Source organism: Pan paniscus, chromosome 11 (genome assembly GCF_029289425.2).
Source record: "Pan paniscus chromosome 11, NHGRI_mPanPan1-v2.0_pri, whole genome shotgun sequence".
NCBI lineage: Eukaryota > Metazoa > Chordata > Mammalia > Primates > Hominidae > Pan > Pan paniscus.
In genome coordinates, this window is record NC_073260.2 from 112980200 (window position 1) to 112995908 (window position 15709).

At 38.6% G+C, this 15709-nt stretch overlaps 1 protein-coding gene across 2 annotated transcripts in view; it reads right to left on the reverse strand.

Moving 5' to 3' along the window:
• Nucleotides 1–15454, reverse strand: part of TYRP1 (tyrosinase related protein 1) — a 1170479-nt gene extending 1155025 nt beyond the window's left edge. Inside the window, exon 1 of one of the 2 annotated variants that reach the window (XM_055092134.1) lies at nucleotides 15168–15454. The gene's annotated coding sequence lies outside the window, so the exon portion shown is untranslated. The remainder of the gene's footprint in view (nucleotides 1–15167) is intronic. The other variant, XM_055092135.2, reaches the window with a different exon arrangement.
• Between the last annotated feature and the right edge of the window lie 255 nt (nucleotides 15455–15709).

Sequence of the window (15709 nt, forward strand, 5' to 3'; positions counted from 1 at the left end):
AGTACAAACACTTTAGGAAATTGCTTAACAGTATGTGGCAGAACTGCATATATGTACATTCTAAAAATTCTACTTTTAGGTATTTATTCAATGTGAGTAAATATGTAGACTAAAAAGACATGCTACAGTGTCTGTGGCTGTTACAATGCAGTCTGTATTAGTTAGTATTGGGGCTGTAACAAACCACTCCAAAACTTAGTACCCTCACTTATGGCCTTGTCTGAGCTCACTCAACATCAACAGTTTAGTTGTACATCAGGTAGACAGCTCAGTTTCCAGACTCGCCTGTCTGGCATATAAGTGTTCACATACTCTTGGCTAGTTTAGGATGGCCTCAGCCATTTTCCATATACTTTTCACATTTATCAACCATCCAAGCTAGGTATGTTCTTGTGACATGTTAGAGGGTAGAGATCCATGAAAGATGAAATGCACAAGTACTTTTTCGGTTTTCTTAACTGTATTACACTTGCTACTCTCCAATTGGCCACAGCAGGTCTCTCTACCAAGAATATCTGTATTGGAGGGACAGTATGAAAGAACATGAATACAGACAGGTGTGAAAAACTAGGGTCATTACAGCAATTAATATAGCAAATTACGCAACCAGAAATCATCCAATTTCTGCCACTGTAAAAATGTGTAAACTATGGTATACTCCAAAGGATAAAATATTACACAGAATTGAAAAAGAGGTCTGACTACTGTTACATTCCAAAAACATGGATGACTTAGATGAATATCATAGATTGAATGCTGACTCAAAATATAACTTGCTGAATTATTCCAAGTTGAAAACAGAAAAAAAAAACTGATAGATGGCAACTGAAATAAAAATTATGCTTATTTTTCTGTTAGAATAGACAGGGAGGGGAACATATTGTAAGTTACAGATTGATCTCAGCGGTGATGAGTGTCTTCCTTTGCAAATACATATCAGCTGTGTAGTTAAGATTTGTGAACTTTACTGAATGAACATAAACTAATATAATCTGCCAATAAGATTTTTTTTTGCCATTTCCTGAAAGTTTAACATAACCACATGTCTATTTTGAATGTTAATACTTATATGATAAATAGTGGAGAAAAATTACTACTGGTGAATTTTGGTTTATTTAATTTTCTATGTTATGTCATTTTTTTCAGTTTATCAGGCATTCTCTAAGTTTTATCTAAGGATAGTCAGACTTGAAAACTCTACTCTCAAAACCATCATTATGCATTAATTTCTATCATTGTGTTAGACAAGTCATTTGTAATAACAAAGCACCAAATATGTTGATCAAATTATGTTCAATGCAATCAAACATTTGGCACAGACTAAAGACTATAAGGTATCACTCATTCTACTTCAAAACCAAAATGACAGTTTATTTAATGAAAGAGCACTGAAAGAAAAGTTTCTCTCTCTTCTTTTTTTTTTTTTTTTTTTGAGACAGAGTCTTGCACTGTCACCCGGGCTGGAGTGCAGTGGCATGATCTCAGTTCGCTGCCACCTCTGCCTCCTGGATTCAAATGATTCTCCTGCCTCAGCCTCCCTAGTAGCTGGGATTACAGGGGCCTGCCACCACGCCCAGCTAATTTTTTGTATCTTTAGTAGAGTTGGGGTTTCACCATGTTGGCCAGGCTGTTCTCGAACTCCTGATCTCATGATTCACGCGCCTCGGCCTCCCAAAGTGCTGGGATTACAGGCTTGAGCCACTGTGCCCCGGATGTTTTTCTCATTTTTTAGGTAGAAACAAAGGGACACAGTATTTGGAGCTAGAGAAGGTTAAATTACTGACTGAAATCTATGAACTGGAAAACTGCCCCAAAAAAATAATTAACCAAATTTGTGTATTCTGTATGACAAATTTGCAAGCTGAGTTTTCGGGTAATAACGACAGTAGATAGTAATATGTTTTCCTGAGCTTTCTGTTTGGCTAGATGGTGGGTTTCATTTTTATTTGGGCATATTTTGTTAAAAAAATTTGGCAAAGACACTTATTCAGTGAATTTGCACATGAAACTAAATAAGGCAGTGGGTGGGGGCAGTGGAGGTGTTGCTTAGCAACAGTTTTTTCTTTAGTCAATACTTTATGACTATAAGAAAAATTCTGTAAATTCTATCATTTAAAAAATCCTCATGAGACCTTCTTTTTGTGAATAATTTGACTTTTACTTGCTCTTCTCCCACACAAAAGAGCTAACTCTGACTGATACAAGCTGTGATTCCTTATAAATAGCAATGGAATTTAAGAAACCAGTTTCAATAGGTTATTTGAAATAACTGCTATAATGTGAAAATTTATCAGTAATCATAGTCTCTTTATCTCTAATAGTTGAACTGATATTTTAATAAGTAACCCATGCCTCCTCATATAGTGCCAAAATAGCATTAATGATATCCTGATATTGTGCATTCCAGGATTTCATATTTCTCTCTCCTAACCCCTGTCACACACACACAAACACACAGAGCCAACAACACATTCATACATGTATATTTGCTACACATTAATACATACCTTAATGTTCCCATGCTATTATATCTATGTATCTTATACAACATATATATATCTTATCATATGATAATAGACAGGTATATTTTTTATACAAAGCAGTAAAAGAGTTGTCATTTTACTGGTATTAAACTGTAGCTTTTTTTTTTTTTTTTTTTTTTTTTGACATGGAGTTTTGCTCTTGTTGCCCAGGCTGGAGTGCAATGGCATGATCTCGGCTCACTGCTACCTCCACCTCCCAGGTTCAAGTGATTCTCCTGTCTCAGCCTCCTGAGTAGCTAGGATTACAGGCACATGCCACCATGCCTGGCTAATTTTCGTATTTTTATTAGACATAGGGTTTCATCATATTGGTCAGGCTGGTCTCGAACTCCTGACGTCAGGTGATCCACCTGCCTCGGCCTCCAAAAGTGCTGGGATTACAGATGTGAGCCACTGTGCTCGGCCTCAGTAGCGTTAATTAAACCTCAACAGCACAGGAAACTCAAAGGTTAATGTATATTATAACTGAAACAGCATTTATGAACTTTTGTGATTATTCCAAATCCACTACGTCTAATATTTGTAGTTGTTAACAGCTAGTATTTCTTAATCAATATTATTTTTAATTGAGAAATTATAGTTGTATATATTTATGGGGTACAATGTGATATTTTGATATATGTATACAATATGGAATGAAATTCAAGCTAATTAACATATTCACGACCTCATCCATCTTTTTTGTGGTAATATATATAAAATCTATTATCAGCAATTTTGAAACGTACAATATATTATGACAAAATACAATCACCCTGCTCGCAAAGGTTGTCAAAAATTTATTCTTCCTGCCTAACTGAAACATTTTTCCCTTTGATGAACATCACCTCATTTGTTCCCTTCTCTTGGCTTTGGTAAATGCCATTTCACTCTCTACTTCTATGAGTTCAACTTTATAAATTATACATATGGATTAGTCCAATTTCACAATGCTAAGAAGAACTATGTGAGACTGGGTAATTTACAAAGAAAAGAGATTTAATTGACTCATAGTTCCATATGGCTAGGGAAGCCTCAGGATACTTAAAGTCATGGTAGAAGGTGAAGGGGAAACAACTACCTTCTTCAGATGGTGAAAGGAGAGAGGGTGCAAGGAGGAAAGTGTCACATTATAAAACCACCAGCTCTTGTGAGAGCTCACTCACTATCAAAAGAACAGCATGGGGGAAACTGCCCCCATGATCCAGTCACCTCCCAACAGGTCCCTCCCTCACGATGTGGGAATTACAATTCAAGATGAGATTTGGGTGCAGAGCCAAACCATATAATTCCACCCCACCCTCTCCCAAATCTAATGTTCTTTTCACATTTCAAAATAAGTTATGTCATCGAGACCAGACTGGCCAACATGGTGAAATCCTGTCTCTATTAAAAATACAAAAATTAGCCAGGCACAGTGGCAGGCATCTGTAATCCCAGCTACTTGGGAGGCTGAGGAAGGAGAATCACTTGAACCTGGGAGGCTGAGGTTGCACTGAGCCGAGATCACACCACTGCATTCCAGCCTCGGTGACAGGGCGAGACTCTGTCTCCCCCCAAAAAAAAGAAAAAGAAAAAGTAAAATCAATTATGTCCTCCCAACCATCCCCCAAAGTCTTAACTCATTTCAGCATTAACTCAAAAGTTCATGTCCATACTGCCCAAGGTAATTTATAGATTCAATGCCATCCCCATCAAGCTACCAAAGACTTTCTTCACAGAATTGGAAAAAAACTACTTTAAAGTTCATATGGAACCAAAAAAGAGCCTGCATCGCCAAGTCAATCCTAATCCAAAAGAACAAAGCTGGAGGCATCATGCTACCTGACTTCAAACTATACTACAAGGCTACAATAACCAAAACAGCATGGTACTGGTACCAAAAAAGAGATATAGATCAATGGAACAGAACAGATCCCTCAGAAATAACGCCACATATCTACAACTATCTGATCTTTGACAAACCTGAGAAAAACAAGCAATGGGGAAAGGATGCCCTATTTAATAAATGGTGCTGGGAAAACTGGCTAGCCATATGTAGAAAGCTGAAACTGGATCCCTTCCTTACACCTTATACAAAAATTAATTCAAGATGGATTAAAGACTTAAATGTTAGACCTAAAACCATGAAAACCCTAGAAGAAAACCTAGGCATTACCATTCAGGACATAGGCATGGGCAAGGACTTCATGTCTAAAACACCAAAAGCAATGGCAACAAAAGACAAAATTGACAAATGGGATCTAATTAAGCTAAAGAGCTTCTGCACAGCAAAAGAAACTACCATCAGAGTGAATAGGCAACCTACAAAATGGGAGAAAATTTTTGCAACCTACTCATCTGACAAAGGGCTAATATCCAGAATCTACAATGAACTCAAACAAATTTACAAGAAAAAAACAAACCCCATCAAAAAGTGGGCAAAGGAAATGAACAGACACTTCTCAAAAGAAGACATTTATGCAGCCAAAAAACACATGAAAAAATGCTCACCATCACTGCACATCAGAGCAATGCAAATCAAAACCACAATGAGATACCATCTCACACCAGTTAGAATGGCAATCATTACAAAGTCAGGAAACAACAGGTGCTGGAGAGGATGTGGACAAATAGGAACACTTTTACACTGTTGGTGGGACTTTAAACTAGTTCAACCATTGTGGAAGTCAGTGTGGCGATTCCTCAGGGATCTAGAACTAGAAATACCATTTGACCCAGCCATCCCATTACTGGGTATATACCCAAAGGATTATAAATCATGCTGCTATAAAGACACATGCACACGTATGTTTATTGCGGCACTATTCACAATAGCAAAGACTTGGAACCAACCCAAATGTCCAACAATGATAGACTGGATTAAGAAAATGTGGCACATATACACCATGGAATACTATGCAGCCATAAAAAATGATGAGTTCATGTGCTTTGTAGGGACATGGATGAAATTGGAAATCATCATTCTCAGTAAACTATCGCAAGGACAAAAAACCAAACACTGCATGTTCTCACTCATAGGTGGGAATTGAACAATGAGAACACATGGACACAGGAAGGGGAACATCACACTCTGGGGACTGTTGTGGGGTGGGGAGAGGGGGGAGGGATAGCATTAGGAGATGTACCTAATGCTAAATGATGAGTTAATGGGTGCAGCACACCAGCATGGCACATGTATACATATGTAACTAACCTGCACATTGTGCACATGTACCCTAAAACTTAAAGTATAATAATAATAAAATAAAATAAAATAAAAAAGTTCATGTCCAAAGTCTCATCTGAACAAGGCAAGTCCCTTCCACCTATGAGCCTGTAAAACCAAAATCAAGTTAGTTACTTCCAAAATACAATGGGGGTAAGGGCAATGGGTAAATGTTTCCATTCGAAATGGGAAAAATTGTCCTAAACAAAGGGGTGAGGGACCACACGCAACTCTGAAAGCTGATAGGGCAACCATTAAATCTTAAAGCTCCAAAATGATCTCTTTTGACTCCATGTGTCAATGCAGAGCACACTGATGCAAGGGGTGGATTCCCAAGACTTTGGGCAGCTCCTTCATGGGCTGGCATTGAGTATCTGTGGTTTTTCCAGTTGCACAGTGCAAGCTGTCAGTGGATCTATCATGCTAGAGCAGGAGGATGGTAGCCCAGTTCTCATAGCTGCACTAGGCAGTACCCCAGTAGGAACTTTGTGTGGGGACTCCAATCCCACATTTTCCCTCTGTGTTACCTGATAGATATTCTCCATGAGTGCTCCACCCCTGCAGCAGACTTCTGCCTGGATATCCAGGCATTTCCATACACCTCTGAAATCTAGACAGAGGCTTTCAAAGCTCAACTCTTGTCTTCTGTACACCTGCAGGACCAACACCACATGGAAGCCACCAAGTCTTGGGGCTTGCACCCTCTGAAGTAATGGCTTGAGCTGTACCTTGACCCCTTTTAGCCGTGGGTGCAGCTGGTGCAGCTGGGATGCAGGGTACCATGTCCCAAGGCTGCACAGAATGGCAGGGCCCTTGGCCTGGCCCACAAAACTATATTTGCCTCCCAAGCCTCCGGGCCTGTGATGAGAGGGGCTGCTGTCAAGAACTCTGAAATGCCCTGGAAACATTTTCCCTATTGTCTTGGATATTAACATTTGGCTCGTCATTACTTATGCACATTTCTGCAGGCAGCTTGAATTTCTTCCCAGAAAATGGGTTTTTCTTTTCTATTGCATGGTCACGCTGCAAATTTTCCAAACTTTTATGCTCTGCTTCCCTTTTAAACATAAGTTCCAATTTCAGGTCATCTTTTTGTGAATGCATATGACTATATATTTTCAGAAAAAGCTAGGTTACATCTTGAATGTTTTGCTGCTTAAAAATTTCTTCTGCCAGATACCTTAAATCATCTCTCTCAAGTTCAAAGTTCCATACATCCCTATGGCAGGGGAAAAATGCTGTCACTCTCTTTGCTAAAGCATATCAAGAGTGACCTTTGCTCTAGTTCCCAATAAGTTCCTCATCCCCATCCAAGACCATCCCAACCTGGAGTTCATTGTCTATATCACTATCAGCATTTTGGTCAAATACATTCAACAAGTCTCTAGGAAGTTTCCAATTTTTCCTCATCTGTCTTCTTCTGAGACTTTCAAACCTTTCCAACTTCTGCCCATTACCCATTTCCAAAGTCACTTCCACATTTTCAGGTATCTTTAAAGCAATACACAACTTCTGATACCATTTTTTTTTGTTGTTATTAGTTTGTTTTCACATTGCTACAAAAAACAACTTGAGACTGGATAATTTACGAAAAAAAAAAAAAAAAAAGGTTTACTTGACTCACATTCTGCATGGCTGGGGAGGCTTCCGGACACTTACAATCATGGCAGAAGGTGAGGGGAAACAAGGCCATTTTTCACATGGTAGCAGGACAGAGAGAGTGTGCGAGGGAAGAAATGCCACACTTCAAAACCACCAGGTCTCATGAAAACTCATTATCACCAGCACAGCATGGGGGTAACCGCCCCCACGATCCAATCATCTCCCACCATGTCCCTCCCTCAACACATGGGGATTACAATTTGAGAAGAGATTTGGTTGTGGAACAGAGACAAACCATATTAGAACATAAGTGAGATCATGCAGTATTTATCTGCCTTTGCTTGGCTTCTTTCACTTAGTATGGTGTCCTCCAGGTTCATCCATGTTGCAGCAAATGACATAATTTTCTTCCTTTTAGGGCTAAATAGTATTTCCTTATGTATTTATACCACATTTTATTTCATCATTCATCAGCTGATGGCCACTTAGTCTGATCCCATGCCTTGGATATTGTGAATAATGCTGCGACATACATGGGAATGCAGATATAAGAGCTGGGCTGTTGAAGCCTATGTTATCTTGCTTTGAATGATGGCTTTACCACTTAAATGTGTGATTTTCAAGCAATTTATTTACTTTTTTGGTCTTATGTTTCTCACCACTAAAATGAAAATTACAGTAACTCTTAAAACATTTGTATAAAGTTAGAACATATTTATGAGTAGTCCATCAAATGTTTATTCATTTGTTTATCTTCTGGTGTTATTCTTTTCTCCATAGAACTTATAACTACACCCCATGCATTGGTTCACACATTTTAAAAGTCTCTTCCTCCTCTCTAAGCAAATTCCATGACAGGTACTCCATTTTATTGACTCCTATATCTAATGAAGGGCACCCAAACCTATTAATTATGTTAACTAACTACTTAATCATCTTGTTAATCTACCAATTAATCTGATACCTGCTAAATGTCAACTATATGTGAATGGGGTAATTTAAATATTTTTTATTTTATTTTCTAATCATGGAAGCTTTTAAACTTCCAGGGTTAAGACTGTTTCCAAACTCAGATCAACTTGTATATTACCTGAAACTTCTTAATTAATGAACCAAGGATTTAAAATTTTAATATCATATGTCTGAATATGGGGCTATTATTATTAATGACAACTGTTGGATTCTGCAATGTACCACATAGGTTCCTCTTCAATGAAGGACCTGTGACACCAACTATTAAATAACACTGATGGCAGAAAACCTTAATCTCTGAAGGATCTTCAAAGATTGCCTCAGCCTGGCTCAAGGTAGTGCTGTCTCCCAGGCTGGCTCACCTCTAACAACTACTAAATGGAAGTATAAAGTACTGACTATAACGAGTTCAATACCAGCCTGGCCAATATGGTGAAATCTCGTCTGTCCTAAAAATACAAAAAGAAAAAAAAAATTAGCCAGGCATGGTGGTGGGCACCTGTAGTCCCAGCTACTTGGGAGGCTGAGGCAGGAGAATCACTTCAATCCAGGAGGCGGAGATTGCAGTGAGCTGAGGTCGCACCACTGTACTCCAGCTTGGCAACAGAGCGAGACCTCATCTCAAATAAAAAATACTGACTATAATGAACCAAATACAGGACAAACCCTTAACAGCCATTTTGACTGGATTAGTAAAGGTGCTGTTGAGCTTGCAGCACAGTTCAGCTTCTGCCTAGTTTTCTTCTTTCCTTTCCCTTCCATAGATGTTGATCTTAAATGCCCTTACTAGTAAGCAACTTGTATATCCAACTCTACTTGAGAGTCACCTTCTTGCAGATCATAGACTACAACACCTGTTTGATAAAGCACTAAGATCATGTTGTGGACGTTGATCACTTGGCTTTTGGTTATCATTGAGGAGTAAGGGAGCACATATAGCACCCACTGTAAAGTAGCAAACCAATTGTTAACACTATCAGTGGTGTTGATTTAAGATAACCTAGAGAAAAAAAATGGCACTGGTAATTAACTGTGCTGTTAATTATATGTTTGAGAGACCATTTATTGCAATTGTTTTGTTCACTTGTGACAATAAACACAAGAGAAGAAACTCTTGTCAATGGGAGTCATGATGAGTAGGTTTGGTAATCCATGAGCCAGAGACCAGATAAATCACCATGATTAGCAGGGGTGCTAGAGGAGATTGAAAATATAAAATACACAATAGTAGTGAGAAACAATGAGAATCATTTGCATCCTCACACCAGCTGCTGCATTTGGGGAGTGTAGAGTACTCCTTGAATCTTCCTTTTTAAATTTCCTCAAAAGTAGAGGTCAACTCTAATTCTGGAAAAGCAGTTCCCAGGATGTGCAGGAAGAAGTCAAGCAGAATGCTGCAAAAGATAGACTATAGCAGTTACTATTATGGGCTCCCCAGTTTTCCAGTTTTCCATTCAATGAAGGACTTACTACCCTTCTGCCAAGAATGCTGTCAGAAGACAAACCTCTCTTCAGGGATTGCCTCAGCTATTAGAGAGCTGCCTGGCCTATGACTGTGTATTTTGTTTTTTTGCAGAAGCCCATACTTAATAATTGGTTGATGTTGAAACAGAAGTTTTGGGCCATCCAATCCAATTTTAGGATGACCCTGAAGAGCTACTGGGCTATTCAAGCTACTGAACTTCTCACCAAGTTAGTTGAGACTTCTGTTGGGTCTGCATAATAGCTTAACTTTTCTTCCTCCTTCCTGCTTCTTTCCCATTTCCTTACCCAGGTATTGATCCCAAGCGTACTTCTTAACCAAGTTAATCTCCATCTCAGAGACTAATTCTCAGGGCTCCTAAAATATGGCAGTATTCCAGACTACAAAGTCTTTCTAGTTGTGGTAGTGAACGCTGACTAATCTTAAAATCTGTGATTATACAGTTTTTATTGTTTATTTCTTACTGTAATATTTGTTTATGACAGCATCTTAGGATTCCTAAGGACAGCCAAGCATCAGAAGGCTGCTTAACCAGTAAATGTTCAGAAATCCTTCTGATTGTACCATCATTTGATTGCATTAGCTTCATTTTGATCCGAAAGCTCACAAAATTGCTATTTCCTCAGCTGACATTATTTGATTACATTGTGTCTGTGTATCTCACAGACTATTTTAGCATGCAACTTCTGTTTGAAAAAAACTAGTCATTTTCTCCCCCCTCTCCATTTTAGAAATGAAGAAACTGAGGCCAAGGGAAAGAAAGATGCCTACCATGTTACAACCATGCTTCTGTCGTTCAGTTTTCATCTCATACCTGAGTTTTCATTCCATGTTGTTTTCTTATAAGCATTACACATTAAAAGATTTTTATGCTTTTTCTGTCCTCTATGTGTCCTATATGTACTGTTCGATAGATTCTGTGTTGTTCAAATCTGTCATCTTCGTTCACTATAAAAATAATGCAACCAGCCGGGCACTGTGGCTCATGCTTGTAATCCCAGCACTTTTGAGGCCGAGGCGGGCAGATCACCTGAGGTCAGGAGTTCGAGACCATCCTGGCCAACATTGTGAAACCCCATCTCTACTAAAAATACAAAAATTAGCTGGCTGTGGTGGTGCATGCTGGTAATCCCAGCTACTCAGGAGGCTGAGGCAGGAGAATCTCTTGAACTCAGGAGGCGGAGGTTGCAGTGAGCAAAGATTGTACCATTGCACTCCAGCTTGTCCAGCCTGGGCAACAAGAGTGAAACTCCATGTCAAAATAATAATAATAATAATGCAACCTGATATTAGGTAATCCTGATTGTGTTAAGTAACCCAGTAAATAGTACCTGTCTTGTTTTGGAAAAGGTTTGTAATAATTTTTTATGTTGTAAAATGGGAAAATATTTTCCTTATGATATGCATTGATGTGTACAACTCAAAATTAGTAAAATGGAGAGTATTAGATAAATTAGAACAGAATAGATAGGGTGAAATTAGAAGTTACTCATTAAGGTTCTGTATCTAAGCATGAACATATTGCTAAAGCTGATTAAACAAAAATCAGAAGATTAAATATATAGTTTGATGTTGGTGGAGGTACTAACCACCACTATCTTCCTATAATTATATTGGAAATTATTACTATAACCTGTTATTTTTCTCCACCAATTCACTCTCTATCTGCATAAAAATCTAAAGTTTCCCTTTATTTCCTTTGGCCAGAAATAGGACTATCTTAATTATATTACGATGAAATGACAGACGAAATTTATTTTAAATAAAAATGTAACTTTTAATGGTTATTATACACAAATACATAAAACTTTTAAAATTACTGCTGTTTCATCTTCTGATTTTTCAAATTGGGAATCTATGGTTCTATTTTCAATTATGCAATACCCAGAGGCTTTACTTCAATGTTCATATAGTTGCTGATTGAATAGGATCATCTTCAACCAACATTAAGAATGTTTAATGGATATACTTACTTTTAAAAGGAAAGATATTAATATAAATAGTGAAATGCTATACACAAGTTATAAAAGATCACCTTGCTTAAAAGTCGACCAGTAGTTCCAGCTGTACACATCAAATAAAATAATAATACATGCTGGATTTCTAGTTAAGGTATATGTATTTTGTAACATAATGTTATTACACATTTAATAGACTACAGTGTAAACATAACTTTTATATGCACTGGAAAAAAATCATGTGAATCACTTTATTGCAATATTTGCATTACTACTGCAGTTGTCTGGAACCAAACCCATAATATATCTAGGGTAAGCATGTATAGACAATGGAATACTGTTTATCCTTTAAAAAGAAAAAAAATTTTGTTATTTGTGACAGCATAGATGAACCTGAATGACATAATCCTAAATGAAGCAAGCCAGGCACGGAAAGGCAAATACTGCATGATCTCACTTTTTTAGATACAGAATCTAGAAAGTTGAATTCATAGATGTACAGAGTAGAATAGTGGTTACCAGGAGGTGGGCAGGAGAATTGGGGAGATGTTGGTCAAAGGATAGAAAGTTTCGGTTAGATAGGAGGAATAAGTTCAAAAACTATTGTACAATACGGTGATTATAGTTAATAATGTATTTTTTAAGAGGAACAATATTGTCTTCATTTTCCAAGAGAGCTCACATATTCAGTTTTGGAGGCAAAAGGCAAGAAAAACATTCTGTAAAAATTGGAGTGATTTCAAATTTACTTAATTATTAATGTTTCCTTCTATTTACACCCAGTTCGGCTTATCTAATGCGTTGGGTGGTACAAGCGTCAATGGAAATAAGCAGTAGGTGGAAGCATGGAAATAGAAAAAGTGTAACACTGTAACTATGCCAACTGTCTTGCCAAAAGTAATTGTTCAAGTTTAACATCCATCCCCACTTTGAGTTTTATTTCAGTACACGTAGCTATTTTATGCATGAGGATAGTAATTTCTCTTTCACTAAAATAATAGCACCTGATCCATGCATCGATTCCTTCCATAATCATAGCTTCAAAGAAAATTAAAGAACAGAGATAATTATTTTAGTAATCTAGAATTACAGTTAATAATGTATTGCATTTTTGAAAATTTCTAAGAGTGTAAACTTTAAGTGTTCTCATCACAAAAAAAATGATAAGTATATGGAGAAATGCAAATTTTAATTTGCTTGATTTAGCCATTCCACAAGGTATACATATTTCAAAACAACATGCACATGATGAATAATAGTATTCTTCAATTAAAACAAACTTATTTTGAAAACGAGCAAAAAGATGTATAGATTTGTAAGTATGAAACTGAATGTATACAAGACATGATTAAACTGAATGTATACTAGACATGTACATACTATTGAAATATGTTGATACACTAAGAGGTACAATTTAGTAATGTTTAATATATTTAAAATTTTTTAAGAAGGGTAAATGTAGAAAATGAGGCATGCACTTGGCTAGAAGTTGGCAGAGCTCTCTAACCCCAAAGCCCATGCTTTTAAACCACCAGAACATACAGCCTTTGAAAAGTAATTTCAGAATACCTGTCATTTCAGAGCAATTGTGCATGACAAAGGAAAATAAATCAATATTGAATTTTTAGCTGGAAAGAGAGTCCCAAATTAATTGTAATTAGCTGAGAAAGTAATTTTCATTTGTAGTTCCTAAGTGAAATAGTTAGAAACGAAATAAGAAATGATTATGAGATAGGGAGACCAACAAGATTAGATCAAACCTCCCTGAAATTTCTGTGGAAAATGTAACTATTAATAATTCAATTTAGTACCTAAATACAGCAAGCAAATCCTTTTGCAGAGAAAATACACAAAATAATTGAATGTGGCAGATATAAATAAAAAATACCAATTTTTTTAGTACACATAAAAAAGTTAATTAAAATTTTTACTTCTAGGTAATTTATTATACATATTTTTTTAAAAAACACTACTTGGACTTCTTTACTTTGACTTATTTTATCATTCTCAACCTTTTTGGAGCATCTTAGCCGCACATTTCTCATAACAAACACTTGGTAATGTTTGTTTTTTATATTAATATTATTGTAAGTTAAAAAAAAAAGAAGAAATCCAAGACTTGTCCCTGAAGCCCAAAGGCTGAGTAGTTTATAGACTCTGTCACTGCACTGTCCTGATTTCTCTCCCAGCTCTGCCCATAAATGCTGCACTAACTTGGAACTTTCTTAGTCTTACTTTCCTTGTGTAAAATGGTGAGAAAAAATTCTATCTTACAGGATTATTATAAAGATTAAATTAGTTGATGCATGTAAAACTCTTTGAAGAGAACATAGTACGTATAAAACAATTTTTTTTGCAAGTGACCTTAGACAGTAATTTACTTATTTATTTTTTTCTATGTGACCAATCAGGATTTTTTTTTGTATTTAAAGTTTAAAATAGGTGAACTGTGAACTTGGAGGTATAGCATTGTTTGACAAGTATACTTGTTACTCCACACATGAAATATTACTGACTTTTTTTGTAGTGGATAAAGGTTTATTACAGTACTAAATTTAAAAATCACAACATATTTACTTTTCCCTCAAGAGAGGCTGGGCACAGTGCCTCATGCCGGTAATCCCAGAACTTTGGGAGGCCGAGGCAAGAGGATGGCTTGATCCCAGGAGTTTGAGATCAGCCTGGGTGACAGTGAGACCCGTCTTTACAAAAAAATAAAATAAATAATAAGAAAATTAGCTTTAGTGACAGATAACTACATCACCTTCTCTACTGGGTCCAAACACTATTTGACCCTGCCATGAATATTTTTTACATCATCAGCAGACTACAAAAACTTGTTCTTGGTTTTCAGTGTTAAGAATTAACATATAGACATTTTACGGAAGATTTAATTCTCATTAGCGAACAGTGTGCTATAAACTCTGCCAACGCCAGGGCATGTTGAGAGGCATATGAAGCATAGGTAAAGAGGAAGACAAAGGGAAGGGGCAGGGGTGCCAAGTCCCTCACCTTACCCGGGAGAAAAGAGATAATTAGTGTGGGGTGGGGTTCGGGCCCAGGGTAGGGTGGCAAGAGAGTTTTTTAGTGGGTAGGACATTGCGGGTGGAAAGTGAGGTGAATGAGGGCTGGGAGGCCGCAGGGGACGCTGAATGGAAAAAGCAGGGCAGAGCAGGGGGTGTTGAGCAGAAGGGGCAGGGTAGTGTAGGGGGTGCTGAGCAGAAGAGGCAGAGCAGAGCAGAGGGTGCTGGGCGGAAGGGTCGGTGCAGGGCGGGGGCAGGGCGGGGGCAGGGCGAGGGCAGGGCGCCACCTCGTGGCTGGGGTGCCTGCGCAAACCAGCTGCCTCACCAGCCCTGGAGCTCGCACCACGAGGCCTCACCTCACTTGTGCTGTCCCCCTGGCCACGTCTGTCTTTGTCTCACCTGACGTGCTGTGCCTCTCCTGCCAGGGCTCTGTCCTGTCTGCCGCCACTACCGCCGCATGGCCCTACTCGGCCTGCAGCCCGCTCGCCGCTTCGCTCCCTCAGAGACCCCGCGCCAGCGGTCCGTATTGGCCAAGGTGAGTTGAGGCCCGCCCCTCATGGCTGCGCGGCGAGTGCGGGCGGGAAGCGCATGGCCAAAGTGGGGCGCCCCTACGGGTCGGGAAAAGGGAGAACATGGCGTGCGGGCCTCAGGTGGGAGGCGGCTCCTGTGGCTTTGGCGCCGTCGTTGGAGGTTCCTGGGAGAGGGTGGCCGTTAGGACGCCGTCGTCTGGCACAGGGGCGGAAAGCCGGGGACCCTGAGAAGCGCGAGGGGATTGGGCCTCCTACGTTGTTACCCTTTACCAGCACCTGGGTCGCAGGGGAGCTGTGGTTTTGTGGAGAAATGGTTTACCATCTTCAGACGTCCTTGGCACTGCCAATATTTAGCATTTTCGATAAAATGGTGGAAATCCTGGGCCGATCGAAGTCCCAGGGTGCGAAGTT